The sequence below is a fragment of the Gobius niger genome, assembly GCF_951799975.1.
Source record: "Gobius niger genome assembly, chromosome: 20".
Classification (NCBI taxonomy): Eukaryota; Metazoa; Chordata; class Actinopteri; order Gobiiformes; family Gobiidae; genus Gobius; species Gobius niger.
Genome location: NC_136871.1, coordinates 9,620,636 through 9,636,984, shown reverse-complemented (window position 1 = coordinate 9,636,984; position 16,349 = coordinate 9,620,636). Strand labels below are relative to the sequence as shown.

The 16,349-nt window shown below is 39.7% G+C and overlaps 1 protein-coding gene across 2 annotated transcripts in view; it reads right to left on the bottom strand.

The window, feature by feature from the left end:
• Window positions 1-16,349, bottom strand: part of gli1 (GLI family zinc finger 1) — a 91,535-nt gene that overhangs the window by 51,112 nt on the left and 24,074 nt on the right. The window contains exon 1 of one of the 2 annotated variants that reach the window (XM_079579217.1): window positions 10,067-10,350. The exons of the other annotated variant lie outside the window; for it this stretch is intronic. The gene's annotated coding sequence lies outside the window, so the exon portion shown is untranslated. Of the gene's footprint in view, window positions 1-10,066; window positions 10,351-16,349 lie in introns of those variants that run through there. 2 annotated transcript variants of the gene reach the window in all.

Below are 16,349 nucleotides of genomic sequence, written 5' to 3'. Positions count from 1 at the left end.
TCTGTCTATTTATGTATCTATGGGCTGTTTAACCACTTTGCTCCTCTCCATGTCTTTGTATCTTCATTTAGTTGAAAACTATATTCATAATTCAGCATTTGTTAAAGTAGTTTTTGAATAATTAGATAAAGTTTAGATTTTTCTCCAGATTGTTTTCCCCCTTAACTGTTTTCAAACATGACCATAAATGGGCGATTCCTGAGATGCCGTCTGTATCTATCTCAGTTTGCAAAAATTGGTGGCCGATTCCTTTAAGACAATTCAAATATCCTCAGGTGGAAGCAGAGCAAGCTTGAAAACCAATACCACAATAAACTGCTAAGAGTTTGTGTCTCTGGGTCCTGAACTGGTGGCGAATAAACTTCTACGTTGCACATCCATAATCTCCTGCCTCTCTTTACAACTCTACAGTAGTAGGATTTGAAGAAGAACACTAATTTCTCCAACAGAAAGGACACTATATCTGTCTTATAACAGCAGACATAAAGACACAAATGGTCACAGGAGTAGCCTACAGGATGAAAAAGGCTTAGCAGCCACTGACGAGGCAAACTGTTAGACTCGTGGCGTTTCTTTTACAACGTCCCGCAGCCCGCTCTCATTTCCTGCCCGCGCTCCACACGGTTGTCCCCGTCCCACTCACTGCACCAGCTGAGAACATTTACAAGGGACACATTTAAGGGGGCTAGACATCGCCTCGGCTCTTTACAGGGAGCTGCTGATATCTGAGTGAGGAGGCTTTTATACTGTGGGATAAGTTCATTACACTGTGAAGATGGTGCGGCTCTGAACACCCCACAGTGAACTATTAAAACAGGAATAATGCGAGTGGTATGAAATGTTGTTATACAGTGAAGTAAATAATTTTATCCTATAAAAATCCACTCTCCTCATACAAAGTGCTAGCGTTGCTTTCTCCTCACTTCCTTTTAAATGCACATTACGCTCCTGTATGTATTATGTAAATCCTGTTTGCAAACAATGCTGCTGCTCTCAGGCTGAAGTGCAGCGCCGATACTTGAGTCAGACCCCCGTCTTGTGAAGCTGTTTGGTAGGAAATCCTGAACAAACCTCCACTGTTTGTTCTCTCTTTGTCAATGACAGGTTTTTATAGACTTGTACTATTGACAATCGCTCGGCTCTCGTTGGCCTCGCACAAGCTGGATAACGCTGTGCAAATACGTGTATGTACACACACATATTCACTCGTCTGTCTGTGACACATTCACGAGCCAGAAAAAAGCTCCATGCAATGACGTCTATTTTAGGAATGAAGAAAAAGAAGGTAATGTGTTCAACAGCTGGACAAGATTTGCAACACAACTAGTAGTGATGATCTTTGGTCAAGGAGAACTATCAATTTATATTTTTCATAATGATGACACCTGGTCAGATTTATATCCACCAAACAAAGAACTATTCACCTGTTAAAAACACACAGTTATACACAAGGGCAAAGACTGTCCATTTTATCCACTTAATTAGGAATGAAAGTACAATTACTTTCTCTACGACAAACATACAAACTACACTGCATTACTTTTCAACTACTTACTACTCTACTACTTCTTTTTATCACAATCTAGTCATGACCCTGCCCAGATTTTGTCACAAAGACAATGCTGTAATTTAGGGCTGAATGATATTGAAGTAAGTAAGCGATACCGCTGTGCAATATTGCGATAACAATATTGAACCATTTCATTTTCATTAAACACATATCGTAATATGGCCTAAAATCTCTATCACGAGATCTCGCAGATCTCGACACAAGCAGTTTACATCCATGATTTCATTTTACTTTTAAACCTGTCCCCGTCAGTGTTTATGCTTCTCTGATGGAACTGAGCGTATCATAAATGATATCGTGTCCACAACCAAACAAAAAAATGACAATGATACCAAAAAATGATATCGCGATGACGATGTGCGATACAAAATGGCCCAACCCTAATAGTAAGCCAGTAGTTTTTCAGCAAATCGCTATTGTGATATTTCTTTTTTATATCTTGATATAGATTATAATATACATTATTCACTATAAATAATTCAATGACGCCATGTTAAAAACAAACTTCATTCATTTCAAATTTGACTCATCAAACCATCACTTTTTCACCTCTATGACTTACAAAACTTTCCTTTTCTTTGGTTTATATATGAGCTGATTCGGTGACACTACTTATGTTAATCATGACACAAAAGTTTGCAAACATTCCTGCACTATGTTAACTAAACACGATCTGTTGCTAATGGAACGTCATTACGGGCATTAGTGTGTGAGCTGTATATTCAAATGGAAGAGAAATCACACTCCAGATGTGTTGTCTTTCACTGTAAGGCACAAGGAGAGCTTAGAAAAAACAAGCAAAGGTGCAGGAGGACTGGCGAGAGAGACACTCGGGGGCCATAGTCCTTCAATGGGACAGATCATGGATGCCAGTAGGGGGCTCAGCATTGGACACAATAGACCCCCGACCGCTGCAAGCCCCCTAATACCCATACTCCTGTTTCACAGATCTTTTCAAGGCACCCACACAACATGCCCCCTCCCTCTCCTCCTCCACACTGATTGCTGTGGGCCTGACAATAGCGAGAAAGTGCGGAGGGGCCATCGGGACACCTTGTCTTTGTGTATTAGAGGACAATGGGGGGATATCTCAGTGGTAGTAGTAAAAGCTTCCTCTGTGCTGGCAGGAGGCTGTTAGGAATGACAGCAGACTCCTGTGTAGTTGATAAATGGGTCATTATCATGTGATCGAAGAGCAAGTGTTGGGGATAGTAATGAGTTGGGGTCAAGTCGCAGGCACCGGTGAAGTGACGTGGCAACACGCACAACTGTTGCATTTGGTCAAAGGTTTGCTGGGAATCCTTTGAACGAACAGAGAATATGGAGTCTATTCTAGATCATCCTTTTGGTTTTTGGGTTCGGAGAGGTCCAAGAGAGCGGAGGACTGCACATAAAGCAACATACAGCATTTATTGTTAAAAGGGCTGGACAATGAACCTCTTAACCCCCACCTGAACCGAGCACATTGTCTCCAGGTTCCCAAATTTAAGATTCTTTACCGAAGTGTCAAAACAGCGGCAAAGACGAGGATGAAAATACAACAAAAAAGCAACAAAAAGCAACAAAGAGAGAGACAAAAACACGATTAAAAAGTGATGAAAAAACAGAAAAAAGAGCCACATGAAAGCAACAAAAGAGCAACAAAAATGTGCCAATAAAAGCAGCAGTAACAAAATATAAACTCGAAGCAAAAATCGAGATCGATTTAAAAAAAAAAAAAATTTCACTTTTGTTGTCATATCGTCCAGCCCTACCTGTTAGCACAATACTAAAAGCAGTACTAAGTAACTCTAGCCCCTAGAGGTTAAAGCGCAACTGCAGGTGTCATAGCAAGTTGCAATTTTTTAACTTATTAATTGTCTTGGAGAGTAAATACTACGCTGACAGGAAAGGCGAAGGGAGATAGGGATATTGTACATCCAATTATACAATGGAAATATATAACACTCAAACTTGGCTGTAAATACTGTTTAAAGTGACGCTAGCCCGCAGTTAGCTTTGCCTGTTAGCATGTTAGCTTCTTCTTCGTGCTTCTATTAGTGTGTATTGGTGGCTCCGGTCCGGTGGCAGTCAAGTTGCAAATGGGGTTTTCTGCCCAAAGACACCAGGGGGAGATGAAGGACCCCCCAATCATCCTATTAACACTTGTCTTACCCCCACAGGGACTACGAAAAGGATTTATTAAGGTAAACACGTTACTTAGTACTGCTTTAATGGATATTTTGCAATGTTAAACACTGGAAATAGCGCTTGCAAAATAGTATTCTGTCATTGTAAAGTTTGAGATGTATTGACCAGAATCCAGCAGATAATAAAGTAGCTCTTCTGTTCACTAAATTGTGTTGGCTAATGTAACTGGACGCTATTGGCTGCTTGTCAGAAACGGTGGATTTATTCTGGAATATTTGTTCTGTGCATTTTAATGTCAATTTCTGGTTCATGTGATGCCAATAAATCTTTAAGAGCCTTCAGTTAAACATGGGATGGAAATGAAACTATGCTGCTTTATGCATTGACAATGAAGAACCATTATCCTATTCTATCTATCTTTACTACGACAGAATGAAGCTCTGCCATAGAGTTCTCCCCCTGGTTTAAGCTCTCTGCAGTTAGTGGCCTGATCCGCACGAAACAAAAACAGGCGCAAAGTCCAGCATCTCTTCCGTCAGCACAAATAGTAGTAGACAACACCTGATCTGTTACTCACATGATTTTAATGACCTTTCAATACCACAAGCCCAAGATAAAGATCAAATCAGGGCTATAAGGATATAAACTATAGGGATATAAACTCTAAAGTTACAGACGACCCCTATCACCTGAAGAAGTCCAAGTAGTAGTAGAATACATGCGACACATAAGACTGCATTAGCATCAAGGTTTTAATGATTAGGGTGTGTGAGATGTGCGCTGCAAAAGGGGAGATATGCAAACATTTCTCGGCAGCCATAAGCAAAACATCTTGAAAAAACTTAATCGCCAGGAGCAGGGAGGGAAAATATACCTCAACATCCTGGGCAGGTCCTGGGGAATTCTGGCACCGACCCAAAACAGAGAGAAGAGGGCGAAGAAGGCCTGGCTTTGTGGAGTCGGACGGGGAAAGAGGAGTGGATTTAAGTTGACCAGGGAATTCAACGTAGTAATTAAGTATGTCCAAGACTGATACACAACAGCAAAAAAGTGTGAATAAGCTATCATCGGCCATTAACTTCTTTTATACCATGGTCTGGGTGAATACTTGATTCTGATTGGCTGGACTACACCTACACTGTTTTTTTTGTTTTTTTTAAATTTACAATTACAGGTACAAAACAAGTAGGGCACTATTGGCTTGTTGCACAATGTGGCTACGCTAGTTCCTCTGAGCTGAGGCTGTGGGCGCCAGTACTTCCTGTTCGTATTAACTTCCATTCTGAGCCACACATAGCACTTAAGATTAGCTTAGATGCGTTCGAATCATCGTATTTCCTAAAGATTCTGTGGTGGACAGTGAGTTTCTGGTAGATGATCACTTCCTGCAGGTTAAAGAGTTGCTGTACAGTGTAAATATTTCCGTAGAGGAGACGTCTAACATTAATTTCATGCTTTATACAATTTGAAATAGTGCCTTTTATTCCATTTTTTGATAGCATGTTAGCCTTTAGCTTCAAGACAAACTATCAATCCTTCATGATCACAGGTGTCTCCTCTGAACTCCTTACACACAGTTAATGATCATCTACCAGGAACTCACTCCCCACAACACAATCTTTAGAAAATATGATTATTATTCCAGGAAAATAATAGACAGGAAGTACTGGCACTCACAACTTCAGGTCAGAGGAACTAGCATAGCCATACCGTGCAACAAGCCAATTGATGATCTGTTCAGATTACAATGTTCACAAGCAGTAAAAGAAAAAACATACATAAATAAAACAACAAGGTGCAGTATAGTTAGAGGTTAATGTACTTCCAAGGGGTTATACAGTTCTGGGTAGCTTACTCAGGAGTTCATAAACAGATTCATAAATATATTCGTTACTATTGGTGCTTATATATTTGAGGGATTTTAAATAGCTGTCAAAGTCCACAAGAAACCGTTTAAAGTTTGGGGATGATTTAAGTATTTTTTTTGTTTATGTATAAAGAATTTTCCAAGACAGAGGACTAAATTATAACACAGTTCATTGTTGTTGTTCTGAAGAAGAGTTCCAAAAGTGATGTTGTCTCTCGAGATGGGGATTGGGATTTCAATTTGCCGTTGTATCCTGTCCTGTATGTTCTTCCAAAATATTTGAGTCTTGGTACATTCAAAAAAAAAAAAAGATCCGTTGTCTCCACATTGTTCTCACAGAAAGTACATGTATTATCATCAATATTAAAACGCTTTTTTAGCAATTCTTTCGAGGGATAAACGGCATTCATAATTTTAAAGTGTGTCTCTTTGGCTTTTGGTGGAATAGGAAGTTTTAAGTACAGTGCCCTTAGTTTATTAATGGATTTTTTAATCAAATTTATAAATTATGTTGTTTTTACACCTACACAGTTAAATCACATTCACTCCACTGCAGCAGTTTCCATAGTAACGATAAACAATCGCACTAGAACTAGCTTTAGGTAAAACACACTCTGAGGTGTCCATTATTAGAAATAACTGGAATCCGCGGTAGGAACTCACTTAAGTCACATTTAGCCCAAGAGTCGTTGTGTAAAAATAAACAAACAAACCAAAACATTAGTGAAGAATCTCAGTGGCTCCATGTTTTTTTTGTCAGGATCTGGAGCTAGCATTAGCCGCGCTAGCCTCTTGTGCAGCTACTGGCCTCTACTCAAGCAGACCCCCTCCTCCATTTACAAGGCCCTTCAGTAGCGGCCCGGTTGCTAGACAATATGCCTGGTTATGTGGGTTATGTAAAGACCCTCGTGCTCACAAAAGCCAGTGTGGCCGGCTGTTATGTGCGCCTCTTCAGCCGCCTGGGTCAGTTAGCAGAAGAGCTCTGGCGCTCACACTCCAAGTTAAAAACGTTTGCTCTTCAACGTGTTTACTGAGAGCCCCGGGGAGAAAAAGAGTCAAGGAGAGATGGGCCGCTGAATTATCTCCTATTTACCAATTTGACTTCGCCCCATTCACAAAATCCACTTGTGTGAGGTTAAGACAACTGGCTTGTTGACACGTGTCTGTATTAGAGGTTTTAGGGGAAGTAAGTGTGGGCAAGTAACTCAATCTTTATGAGGAAACACTTAAAGCTGCTATTTCAGCACAGTGTGAAAAGCCGAAACAAACTATTTACAGTAGATTATTTACAGTAATGACGGCGACAGAGAAAATAGCAACACTTACATTTGAGTGTGCAAAATATGTTGGCTGCATTAGGTATAGATCTTTGTATTCAATGTAAACCGATATGACGAGGTTGTGTCATATGCTGTAGTATCCTCAAGTGTTAAGGGCTTTGAACGTCCAAAAAAAGTTTAATTTATCAGTTAAGAAGGCTATCTTATAATTGCAAAAAAATAAATAAATAGAAAAACTACCAAGTGAATAGCAATGTTGCCTGAATACCATATAAACTACATTCATTAACCTCTTAACCCCAAGTGCATTTTCTCCAGTTCAGTTTTAGCCAAATCTAAAAGCTTCTCGATTGGAGCTTACAGCCTGTGTCAGTGGAATGCTTCATTTGAAAGCTAAGACCTACAAAACTCATCCAGAAGGATCTCTTTCCTCGTGTTTAATGCCGTTTTTGTTGTTTTCGTCACATATTTTTGGTCATTTTTCATCATTCATTGGTCATTTTGGCATCTTTTTTGTCATCACTTGTTTGCATTTTTTTCATTACTTTTTCATATTTTTTTTCATAATTTTTCGTCATTTTTTTCATCACATTCTTTTCATTTTTTCATCACTTTTTAATTATTTTTTTCATCTCTTTTTTTTGGTCATTTTTTCATTACTTTTTTGTCACATTTTCATCAATTTTTTGTCTTTTTTGTCATCACTTTTTTGCATTTTTTTCATTACTTTTTCATAATTTTTTTCATAATTTTTCGTCTTTTTTTTCATCACATTTTTTTCATTTTTTCATCACTTTTTAATTAATTTTGTCATCACTTTTTAGTCATTCTTTCATTACTTTTTTGTCACATTTTCATCCATTTTTTGTCTTTTTTTGGCATCTTTTTTTGTCATTTTTGTCATCACTTTTTTGCATTTTTTTCATCACTTTCTCGTAATTTTTTTCATAGTTTTTCGTCATTTTTTTCACCACATTTTTTTCATTTTTTCATCATATTTTTGTCATTTTTTTGTTGGGTTAATGTGACTTTTTCATCCTCGTTTTCGTCTTCTTTTTGTCGCTATTTCAATGTTTTTTTTCCAAGAAGCTTTTAGACTCGGTTAAAGTCTCACTGGAGAAAATGTGCTTGGTTCAGTTGGTGGTTAAGAGGTTAATTTCACCCTACTATTCCAAGCTCTTTAGAAGGCTAACTGCAGTACCCCATTTGACGAGACACATTTTTAATTACAGTGTGCATGTCAGACGTTCACATGAAGTGCTTTGTCGCTCTGGAGCTCATGCAGGTGAGGCCGAACGCACACGTGGGAGTTTTGACAAGTGAGCGGAGACAGTCGGGCCTCCAGGCAGTGACACGGCGGTAAGCCACACACTCCACCAGTGGGCTCCAACGGCCCGGCGGCTGTGGACCACTGTGTGTTAAAGGTTTTCACTTAAAGACTCTCGGCTTTGCTTAACACTGCAGTGCACACACAAGCTGTTGACGTTAGCCCACCACACCGTTTCCTAATATACTGCACGCGAGTAAATCCTCCATGACAGGTACGACCGCGCAGACAAGCCGGACCTATGACACCGGTGATGTCTTAACATGTCAGGCTGAGACCGACAGATAGACTTTGCTGATCTCATTGAGTCTAAATTTGAAGTAGTAACTTAAAAAAATGTATTCAGCAAAATGCCATGGATATTGGTAAATTATGAACATCTGCAAGCATAAACTAATAATCCCAAACTTGCAAAGAAAGTGCACAAATAACCCAGATTGCTAGCACTTGCACCAATCCATTACAAAACTCACAACTGCATAAGGCGCCTTGATTAAAGTGATAGTCTGGAAGTTTTCAATGTTTTACAAATTTTCTAAAATGAGCAAAATCGACCACCTGGTTTTGTATTTTGATGGAAAGCAATCAATAAATAAATATTATTTTTTGTAAAGTCCCTCCTTACCGGATCTCAGCAACTAATCAATCTAGTATCCTCCCGTGTTGACCAATGAGACGAGCTGTTCCTGTGAACCACCCGGTCAGGTCCAATCAAGAGAGAGACGGAGGAGCTTGATCATTTACTTTTGTTAATTCTGTTCCTGCTCTCCTCATTTTGCAAACTAAGAGGGACTTTCTGGTTAAAGAGGGGAGGGATTTGATTGTTTACTTTCTCTTTTCTCTCCTCACGTTGCAAACTTACAGACTATCACTTTAAGCCAGGGGTGCCCAAAGTGGGGCCCGCGGGCCAAATTTGGCCCGCCGAAACAATTCTGTTGGCCCGCCAGAGAGTGACCTACTTTTGCACTGCTCTCTTCCATTCATTCTCAATGGTAAATTTGGATGCAGTACACTTTTTGACCACCAGCGTCAAATTGGGGGCGCTGTTTCACTCCTTTTGCAAAGTTAAGGAAACTCTGTTGTGGTGTCTTGGTATTTATCAATTACAGAGCGTTGTAGCATCAACTTTCACAGTTTTCCAACTTTTATTGCAAAAGTTGTTGACATCGACAACAGTATATGTTAAAAATTGACTTATGAAAGAATTGATGCTGAACTTACACTTTCAAAATAATCTAATGTGTCATTTTCTTTGAGTTAACGAATGAGGTGCTGTAGGTGCTGTAGATACAGATTTTTGTTTTTTTTGCACTAAATTGCTACAATGGTTGATTTTCTTTTACTAACATTATGCTTTTGCCATTGTTACCATTTGTTTTGATACAGCATGTTATTTGCATAGATAGAATCAAATGCAAAGGTAGGCTATTGAAAAAATAAAAAGTAAATAAATAATAATAAAGTAACTTTATAATTTGCAGTTATATGTGACAAAAAGTTTGGGCACCCCTGCTTTAAGCAAAAAGACTCTTCTCTATTTTGCAACCTCTAAAAAGCCTGAGAACTGTCCTCACATCACCTCTTATACTTTTGTATAATATGTTCAACACCAACAAGCAAACACGGCATAAAAGTGTTTAGGTACTCGCGGTAAAAGAAGCAATATCCCCCACACAGTATTTATTTTTCACTGCAACAAGATGCTATGTTTTAAAACACTCCACCGGGAAAAAAAATGGTGAGGGAACCCGAGTTGAACAACCGCCAACTCCCGCTAATTGAAATCTTTATCTTGTCCCAGACGTTCTCCTCCACCCACCCACATAGAGACATCTCCCCTATCTCCAAACATCTGCACACACACACGCGCTCACAGACATATCGGCACTTACTTGACTGCGGCCTCTGTCATCCAATCAGCCCTGCGTACTATCCCTCCATGACAAGTTGCAGCCTGATAGTCCCACACACATCCACACGGCCCGGGGGCTCGGGTTGGGACTACCCTACAGGAAGCCGGAGTGTGAGTAGGGACACACAGCGCGAGGAGGGGGCGGGGAGTCGGGTCTGAGAGGGGGGTTAAAGGGGTGTTTCTCTTCTCGCCACCAACTGAGTGAAGTCTGCGAAGATCAGTGAAAGTTGGTCTGCTGAGCTCTAAAAATGGGTTATCAGTGTCAGTGAATTCCAGTGAAAATTCGGAAACAAAAATCTTGACATAAAAGTAATAAATTCTAATGTCTAAGGGCAATTTTTCACGAGCTAAAGGCGAGGAACACAAGTGTTTCAGGAAAGACTGACTGCTGAAGTTTGCAAGCTTTACAAATGCAATAAGCAGCCATATAAAACAAACTCTTTTGTTGTTGTAAAGCCGAAATAACTGAAGCATTTCTTTTTGTTGCAATTATGAACTAATAAGAACCTAAGTGACTGCAAGTGAGCTGGCAAAGTTGTTCCCCTGACCTCAAAACGGCTGATGCGTTGGCCATGGTCAAATCAACAAGCCAAAGCCAAACATTTTGCTCCATGCATGAGTGTGACTCACTGGAAATTATTTGCAAGGTGAAGATGGGATGGCTCTAAACGGAAAAGTACACCTGATTTTATGCAAAGAAAGCCAAGAAGCACACAATAAAACAAAGCAAGGTCAGAGTGTTTCTCCCACTCCCAGACCATTTAAGCGTTTCTTCCTTTCTCCATTATCTTTATGCCACTGATTACTATATGTGAGTAAAACCTTAATGTGAGTTCAAAATCCCATTGAAAAAACGGGATTCAAATACTCGTGTAATGCAACTTCTGTCCTTGCAACTCTCTCACTGCACACACTCAACATGCACACAGACAGAACGGCAATACAAAATACACAAGTACTTTTATACTATTACTACTCCTCCACATATTGAAGTGTTACTAAAAACTCATTCTGCTTCAACACTGCCTACACGAGTAGTTGCCAGTGTTACGGGAGCAACTAGGACTGTACAATACAAGATGATATTCCATTACTGTCTTAAAGCAGAACTACGCAACTCATGCCCCTAGAGGCCATAAGCTCCACTGCAGGTGTCGTAGCATGTTTTTTTTTTTTTAAACTTATTAATAGTCCGTGAGAATAAATACTACGCTGACAGAAAAGACAAAAGGAGAGAGGGATATTGTAAATTGTGCCACACCTCAATGACACAATGGAGATCTTTTTTTTTTCACTTAAACTTGGCTGTAAATACTGTTAGTGGAGCTAGCCCGCAGTTAGCTTTGCCCGTTAGCCTGCTAGCTTCTTCTTCGTGATTCCATTATTGTGTATTGCGGCAGGGAAGTTGCAAATGTGGTTTTCTGGCCAGAGACACCAGGGGAGATGAGATCATCCCATAAAACTTGTATTACCCCCAGAGGAACTACGAAAGGGATTTATTATGGTAAAAAAGTTACTTAGTTCTTCTTTAAATAGTGTAATAATATTGTTGCTTTATTTTAGTTAACAATTTCTACACAGTATGTTCCATTGCATAAAACAAGAAAATATATATGTATTTTTCCAACAAAAAAAAATAAGGAAGTGTAGGCTAGGAAAATCAGGACTAAAACTGAACTTTGGCACATTTTGAAGTTACCATGTGTCCCTGTTTCAAGCTTAGTTGGCCATAAATGTGTGAGATATTTTGTTGCTTCTTGTGAAATGAAAATTAAATATACTTTAGCGATGTATTGTGCAGCCGCGTGAGCCGCCAAACATCATACAAGGTTCAAACTTTCACTTGTACATGTGACAGGACCATCTGCTGTTCATGAGTTTTGAGGGAAAACAAACATCCTGAGTCGGCAAAGTTAAAAATCAGAATCGGCAAAACGGATGAAAGCACACGGCCGAAACACTACAGGTGCCTGCTAATGAGGGCCAATAAATGAACAACTGAAGACACTTCTGCAGGGAACAGACTGACGGACAGGGGCCATGCTGCTCCCATCTTCAGCCGACGGGAAAGTCCAATGCTGGCAAGTCTCAACCTGCCGCGCTCACATCAGATCAGCACAAAGCATTCTGGGAGCTGGTTGCAGACACTCTTCGTTGGGAGCTTCAAGACGATGTTATCAGTTTGGGGGAAGAACTAATCTGGCACCGAGGGGAATCCTTTAATAAAGTGAAGACACAAAGTGCGCTGAATAGGCGCCACATACACAGTCAACCTTTGTTTTACATGGTTATAAATACAGATGCACCGATCCAGCTTTTTTGTGTCAGATACCGATACTGAGGTTTGAGGATCTGCCGATATCCGATATTTACCGATACCAAGAGACTTTCTTAAAAGTGGCTTTCGCTGAGTGAAACATTTAATTGACTCTTTTCTCCATTTTAAGATCAATAAAGTAATATTTTATTGTCATGATGTTACAGATCAATTATATCGATTGATAAACTTATGGATAAACATTAAACAACTGGACTTTTCTACACTAATTATCCTTGGGTATATGACAGGCTTTAGGTTACATTAATATAAAACACTCACAGAAAGTGGTCAGATCATTACAAATATGTTAGATGAGTTATTTCTTAAATTAAAATACAAACACTTGGCTTCAGCAGTGGTTATTTTATTGTGATTTTTTAATTTGATTAGATTTTTTATTTAATTCATTTTATTGTATTAGGCTTCTTTAGGTATTTTTTATCATAGTTTCTGACCCAGCCTTGCTAGCATTAGCATGCACTCGCTAGCTTTAGCATGCTATTGCTAGCGCGGCATTTTACACGCGATCAAGAATACATTTGCGGAGGTTGAATCTAACTCAGCCAGATTCTTAGCTTTCCAATGATATACAGAATGCCCATATACACTCAGATTTAGGAGGTAAAAGTTATGTTTTAAGGCGTTGAGAGCCAAAACCGGTAAAGAGTTCGGGAAATTCCACAGTTACCATGGAGATCCGCCATCTTTGCAGCTGCTAGCATACATTTCCATTGACAACATTAGCTAAAAACAGTATAAAAAGTGGAGAAAAAAGCCGTGGAACAGCTCTGTTAGCTGCTGAGTTACTGCTGGTAAATACATCTAACTCACTGTGGCGTCCAAGTGTTTTAATGTGAACAAGAACTCCAGTATTTTCACTTTTAAAATGTCCATTAGTTTACAATTGCGGCTAATCCCATAATGCTTATGACATCACATCGCCGAACTCTATTGGTTCAGTATCGGATATTTGTAGCCGATATTTGATGTAGTATTTTTTCCAGTATCTGCTCTGAGATCGGTGCATCCCTAGTTATAAATGTATGTTCATGTTACTATAAAAGACTAATAAGAATTACTATTTTATGTATTTTATAATTAGTTGCATTTACTTGTTGCAGATTTTTATAACACATTAATTTGGCAATGAATTAATTCCCTATGACGGGCCCTAAAGCTCTGTGATGATTTGGCTCACAATAGGTGCCACATAAAGAGCAAGGACTCTATAGATTTGAGGATCTATAGGCATCTTTACAGTTCAGAGGTTAGTTTTAATCCACTGCTGCATTTTTTTTAACACCAAAAAACGACGCGAATGGGAGCCTGGGAACCTTCGGGCAAGTGTCATCGTCCCGTCAGAGCGCGGACACATGGAGCTCCGCGCTGTCCCGAAGACAAGCGGACGAAAATCTCTGACGACCTGCCTGTATTCAGCAGAGAGGCTGTCCCAGAAGCCGAGCGTAAATGTCCCAGCATGGTCCCACTGTGTAGCTCCCCCCCTCCGCCACCACAGACCCTCATACACCCCCACACGGCCCAAAGACATTCACAGAGCAGCCCTTTCACTGTCCCTCCACCTGTCAGCCTCACTGTCCCGCGCTGGACTCAAAACTTGCTAGCAGGTGCATCGCTTTACGGACACTGCGCGTACCCCGTTGCCCGCCGCACATGCTGATGGGTCAAAATAGGAAAAGGAGTCAGCATCTTTTATAGAAAGAGGCTTTGAATACGATTTTGAACAAGGGCCACTTGGTTAAAAATGGGGTATTGGTAGAAATGTGGCAATAATCTTACATGTTGGTTAGAAAATGCTCTGATCTGAAATATCTGCAACTATAACCAGTAGTTTTACTCCTTCAATTTCACATAATTTCCCCGTAAGCTACTACCATCACGACATGCTAACACCAAGCTAAAAAAGAAGGATGGGTTGAGCTGTTTTTGGTCCCTGAACTGAAATTTTAAGTACATTACAGTAGGGCTGAATGAAGTAACTTGTGATATGCGATATGGCTGTGCAACATGGCGATAACGATATTACTGCGATATTTCACGGAACCATTTCAATTATGTTCCATTCTAAAATCGTGGCTAGTTTTTCAGGAAATTGTGTCAAAAGAAGACTTGAAAAAGACTACATCAGGACCATAACGACATTTAAATTAAACTAAGTGAGTAAATGTTTAAAGGGACTAGATGCAAGTTGGCCATTTTACACTCACCACTGCCACCTCAGGTCATACATGTAACTGCACCTTCTATATTAAGCTCGTGCATGACGGCAGCAAGTAACAACTTTTCGAGTGACAGTGCAGGATTGTGGTGAATAGGTCTGGAGGAGGAGGGAAATTTGTAAAATCCGTATAGTCCTTTAACTTTAACTTTTACACGTAAGGGTTCAATACATTGTTTTTGGCTGAGTTTGCAAAAAATTGTGGATCTCAGTCAGATGATGACTTTTGTGATGTTGCGATATATTGCAGCTTCTGCCGATACAGATATTGCATCACCTAATATCGGGATACAATATTTTTTCTGATATATCATGCATCCCTACATCACAGCTATAATGTTTTTTTTTGTAAAGTTATACACACTTTTTTTGTAAACTTATATATACAGTACTTGGTAGAGTTGTCGAAACATGGATTCTACTCTAGCCACTTTATTGCTCTGTCCTTATGTAAGACACTTTCTATTAATTATTCTCATAAATGTTCAAAGTAGAAATTAAAAACAGCCCGGAGTCACATCGGCCTTTGTCATGTTTAAGTAGGGCTGTCATCATAATGATCATATCTTACCTTTCAATAAATAACAGATTAACAATACATTTTGGGCTCAATATTTAATGTCTGTACATTTATTTGCATTATTTGTCACATTTTTCCAAATATAATGTTTTACTTTTTACCCAAAGTAGGTTGTATTGCATTGAATTTCATGTTTATTGTGGGATATTTCAAGATGAAGTACTTTTCAAACAAAACTTTACTGCACTGTAAGCTTTAGAGTTAGTTTCTGTGGCATTAAAAGGTCTCCAATAATATATTTCATCACGATATTTACGTGGCTCAATAGATCGCACTTCAAATTCTGTTATTGTGACAGGCCTGCATGTAAAGTCTTCCCCTCTATCATGTGCTTGTATGGTGCACTGAGCCTTTTCCGTGAGGCCTCTTCCTTTAGTCGCTGACGGGACAGGGCAGAAAGAGTGCGAGGGGCTGAAGGAGGAGGAGGAGAAGACACCAGCACCAGGTCCTGAAACAACAACAGCTGCCCCACAAACGCACCGTCATCTAAACATTTGTCCCACGAGTTCAACCCCTGGCATGGGAGTAACATCATTTCACTTCAAAATATTCTAATCTATGCCAATATTGACCATTAAAAAAAAAAATACAGGCTTGTTAATATACAGGCTAGCCTTTTACTCCACTTTACTGTTCACTTTCTTGACTGTTTTACTAAATTATAAATTGCAATGCCACCGAATTGTACAACTCCACCAGTAAATAATACCAATACTATAGTTCATGCCACAGCTTTGCTCTCTTTCCCTCTTTGTCACCCAGAAAGCGTCCATTTTTTCAGCCGCTTTCTGACCTCTGTGTTGTAGGGCTGCAGTGGCCTTTACATTCCTGTCCACGGCGGCTCAGTCACGGTGTCAAAGGCATCACACCTGCAGACCTCAGTCACAACATGTTAACGTCCTCTGAAGAAGTCATCTGCACTGCTTCCCTGTGGGTGGCCCCCCAGGAGCTCCACGCAGCAAAGACAAACTGCATTTGAACATCTAGAAATAATATTTGACCGACAACTGGGGTGAAACAACACGGAGGTGCCAGAAGACAGTGAGCAGGCGGTGTACAGAACAGTGTGTTAGTTCAGTTGTTAGTGTAAATGTTTAGAACTTTTCTTATATTCGTCTACTGTGTGA